General features: G+C 45.0%; 1 non-coding gene across 1 annotated transcript; it reads left to right on the forward strand.

Moving 5' to 3' along the window:
• Positions 1-1,894: 1,894 nt before the first annotated feature.
• Positions 1,895-2,000, forward strand: LOC140820500 (small nucleolar RNA R71). The gene has a single exon (XR_012115500.1). It is a non-coding gene; the product is annotated as a small nucleolar RNA R71 (small nucleolar RNA).
• The last annotated feature ends 2,725 nt before the right edge of the window (positions 2,001-4,725 follow it).

Here is a 4,725-nt window from a genome sequence, read left to right on the forward strand (position 1 = left end):
GTAAAGTGTTATGCTCACCTAGGTATACGTACTTTAGGTGTGGAGGCAGTGGCTTCAGCTCGAGCGTCGGTGGCTCCTCCAGGCTTGATTTCTGTGGGATCAAGTCTTTTCGATCTCCCAAATCTTCTAACCTCATCTTCATTGGCCTTCTCCATGGATGGTTGGCATTCAAGTATGCCACTATTTCAGCTTTTTCGTCGTCCAAATCATCTTCTCCCAATTCAGTAGTGATAGCAGCCTCCAAAGGATCTCTCAAAGCATCATGCACATAGTTAGACACGAAGGCATCAAAAGCATCAATTCTATAACAGCTATCAGAATGCAGTGTGTGCTTAAGTGCATTAAAAACATCAAAAATAATCTCTTCCTCGCCCACTCTCAATCTCAACTTCCCTTCTTGCACATCAATCAGTGCCTTGACAGTCGCAAGGAACGGCCTCCCCAAAATCAAGGGCATATCCATATCCTCCTCCATGTCTAGCACCACGAAATCAGCAGGAAAAATAAACTTATCTACTTTCACTAGAACATCTTCAATAACTCCCCGTGGATACTTGACAGATCTGTCTGCCAGCTGTAACGACATCCTCGTTGGCTTTGGCTCTCCCAACCCAAGTTTCCTAAACATAGATAAAGGCATAAGATTAATACTTGCACCAAGATCATGCAAAGCTTTGTGAAAAACAACATCACCAATCATGCAAGGAATAGAAAAACTCCCTGGGTCTTTGAGTTTCGGTGGGATTTTGTTTTGCACCAAAGCGGAGCAATTTTTAGTTAAGTTCACTGTCATGTGATCCTCCAACTTCCTCTTATTTGCTAAAATATCCTTATCCTCCAACTTCCTCTTATTTGCTAAAATATCCTTCAAAAATTTAGCATAACTAGGCATTTGCATTAAAGCATCGGCGAAGGGAATATTGATATGCAATTTTTTAAACACCTCGAGAAACTTACCAAATTGTGCATCTAGTTTTGCTTTTTTCAATGCTGCAGGGAAAGGTGGAGGAATAACAATTTTAGGTTGTGTAGTGGGTGCTAGTGTAGAGTTAGAAGACTTACCTTTTGATGTCTCAGTCGGTTCATCCGGTATTTGAATTTTTTCCTTTCCCTTCGACTCCAAAATTTTCCCACTCTTCAACTCAATGGCCTTCACTTGCTCTTTTGGATTAGTCTCGGTATTACTTGGCAAGGTCCCCGGCTCTCTACTTACTATATCATTTTGGCCAACTGTCCAATTTGATTCTCGAGCCCTTTTATCGATGCGTCTTGGTTTTGAAGTCTAGTTTCAGTGGATGAAATAAACTTAGACATAATTTGCTCCAAGTTGGACTTTTCTTCTCTAGGAGGATCGGATCTGTACATCGGTTGTTTCCCATATTGTTGTCCTCCTTGCGGTCTATTATGACTGTTTTGATCGCCCCGTGAGAAGTTGGGATGTTGCCTCCACCCAGGATTGTATATGTTCGAATAAGGGTCATGCCTTGGGCGGTTTTGGACTCCCACTTGGTTCACTAGTGCCTCATTTTGCACATAGAATGGATTGTCATCTTGACAGTCCTTTGCATAGTGTTCCCCTCCAAACTTTTCATAGAATATCTCTTGAAGACGCATCGCCGTGCCACCCACATTCAAGCCGTCTATTTTCCTGTTTAAAGCATCAAGTTGTGCAGTAATAGGAGAAAAATCAGTTACCTGGTGCACTCCTGCACTCTTCCGCTGGTTGTTCCTTTCAGATTGAGGATGATAGCTGCTAGCAGCCATCTCCTCTAACAATTCATATCCTTCCTCCGCGGTCTTTCTCAACAGGTTTCCACATGCAGCCGCATCTATCATAGTACGGTTAGGAGTAAGCAAACCATAATAAAATGTTTGAACGACTAACCCAAGTGATAACTCGTGATGTGGGAATCTTCGTAGTAGGTCCTTGAAGCGTTCCCATGCCTCATATAGAGATTCCTGATCGAATTGAGCAAATGTTGTAATGTCTGCCCGCAGCTTCATGGTCTTGGAGGGAGGGAAGTATTTGATGAGAAAGGCTTTCGCCATGTCGTCCCACGTAGCGATCGAACCTAAAGGCAAACAATTTAACCACGCTTTAGCTTTCTCACGTAAGGAGAAAGGAAATAAACGCAACCTAACAGCATCATCAGAAACTCCATTGAATTTAAAAGTATCGCAAATGTCAAGAAAATCCGTGATGTGCGTGTTTGGGTCATCCATTGCAGTTCCTCCAAATTGGACCGTGTTCTGAATCATCTAGATTATGGCTGGCTTGATTTTGAAGTGATTTGCCCGCACGATAGGCCTCACAATGCTAGGGCGTGCACCCTCCAAAGAAGGCTGGGCATACTCCAGCATCGGTATGCGGCGTGGTATCTCAACTTGTCTATTGTCACGCTGTTCCTCTCCACGTTCTTGCTTGTGTCTTTCCATCAGTTCTTTAAGTCTTTGTTGTTGTCTTCGCCTTCGGAAAGTTCTTTCAATTTCAGGATCAAACTCAAGCTCCACGTCAAATGGATCAACAGCAATGCCATCTCTCGAAACAACATGGCCTAGAAAAGAAATCTAATCCAGCCAAAACTCACATTTCTTCAATTTGGCAAACAGTCTCCTTTCTCTCAACAACTGGAGAACAACTCTGAGATGCTCTGCATGAAGCTCTCTGGTCTTGGAATAGATAAGAATATCGTCGATGAAAACAATGACGAAGCTATCCAGATAGGGCTTGAACACACGGTTCATCAGGTCCATGAAGACTGAAGGGGCATTGGTCAGACCAAAAGACATCACAAGAAACTCAAAATGACCATACCTGGTCCTGAAAGCCGTCTTAGGGACATCTGACTCCCTAACCTTCAACTGATAGTAGCCAGACCGAAGATCAATCTTCGAGAACACAGTGGCACCATGAAGTTGATCAAATAGATCATCTATCCGTGGCAACGGATACTTGTTCTTGACAGTCACTTTGTTGAGCTCCCTGTAGTCGATACACAGCCGCAAAGAACCATCCTTCTTCTTAACAAAAAGAACCGGAGCTCCCCAAGGCGAAGAACTCGGACGAATAAAACCCTTATCTAGAAGATCCTGCAACTGCGCCTTCAACTCCTTCATCTCAGTAGGAGCCATCCGGTACGGAGCCTTAGAAATAGGAACCGTACCCGGAGCTAAATCGATAACGAACTCAACATCTCTGTCCGGCGGCAAACCCGGAACATCATCCTCAAACACATCAGCAAACTCCCTCACAACATCAATATCATCTATATTCAACTTAACCATACCATCCACATCTACAATAGAAGCAAGAAACCCATCGCAACCTCTACATAACAATCTCTCAGCCTCAAGACAAGAAATAAAAGGAAGGACCAGCGAAGTACCTGCACTGGCGAGCGCTCCTCCCTGGCCATCATCTGCAAAAGTCACCTTCTTAGCAACACAATCTATAACTGCACGGTAAGTCGAAAGCCAATCCATGCCAAGAATAACATCAAAGGCAACCATAGGGATAACAATCAAATCAGCGAAGACAACTCGCTCCTCAATACGAACAGGGCACGCAAACACAATCGACGTCGGGCACAACACGTCCCCCGAAGGCAAAACAACACTAAGCTGGGGGGAAGAACAGAAGGAACTATACCCAAAGATCTCAAAAACAATTCAGACATAAAAGAATGAGTAGCACCAGTATCTATCAAAGTCGTAGCTACTCTGCCTGAAATCAAAATAGTACTAGAGATCAATGAAGAATCATGATTAATACCTTCCTTCGTCATCGTAAAGATACGACCCTGCACCTTCCCTTGGCTAGCTCCTCTTGGACAATCTCTGGCAACGTGGCCTGCCGTGCCACAACGATAACATGTATGAGTGCCCAATCTGTACTCTCCTCGATGATGTTTGCCACACTTTGGACACAGTGGCTTCTCGGGATCAACTGGAATTGGCGGTGGTCTAGGACTCGGCTCCATCTTGCCCTTGCCCTTGAAACGATCCCTGCCCCTCTGATTAGAACCCTGGCCTCTCTGAGCAACAGCTTGATGCCTCTCTTGCCTCTCCCTGGCGATGTCCTTCTCATCCTGCTCGGCCAACAATGCTTTGGACACGATCTCCTTGAAAGTCACAGCCTTGGACATGTTGATATCACGACGAATCTCAGCTCTAAGGCCTCGAATGAAATGAGCGCCTTTATCTTTATCATTGGAAGCGACATACGGAGCAAATAGGCAACCCTCTTCGAACTTCAGAATATACTGACCAACATCCATGCTCCCCTGACGAAGCTCCAAGAACTCCGTAAACTTCCTCGCTCGAAGTGCATCGGGGAAATACTTGTCGTAGAACAGGTCAGTGAACTCTGACCACTTCAGTGTCGCAACATCAACTCCAACTTTCGTGGAATTCCACCAGATACGTGCAGCTTTAACCAACAAAAACACTGCACAGCTTATCCTGTCTTTGTCCCCATACTGGAGATGATCGAAGATAGCTTCGAGCGCCTTGACCCACTCGACAGCAACTAGAGGATCGGTGCTACCTGCGAATTCCGGTGGATCCATTCTCTTGAAAGCAGAAAAGACGGCATCAGTGCCAACGGCCTGAGCAACCTGACCTCTCACTTGGCCTCGACCCTATCCTGCTCCTTGCAATCGGAGCAACTGCTGAATCTGATCACTATGAACTTTGGCCTGCTCCTTAAGCAACTTGCCGAACTCG

This window comes from Primulina eburnea, unplaced genomic scaffold (genome assembly GCF_022965805.1).
Source record: "Primulina eburnea isolate SZY01 unplaced genomic scaffold, ASM2296580v1 ctg1080_ERROPOS500000, whole genome shotgun sequence".
Taxonomy (NCBI): domain Eukaryota; kingdom Viridiplantae; phylum Streptophyta; class Magnoliopsida; order Lamiales; family Gesneriaceae; genus Primulina; species Primulina eburnea.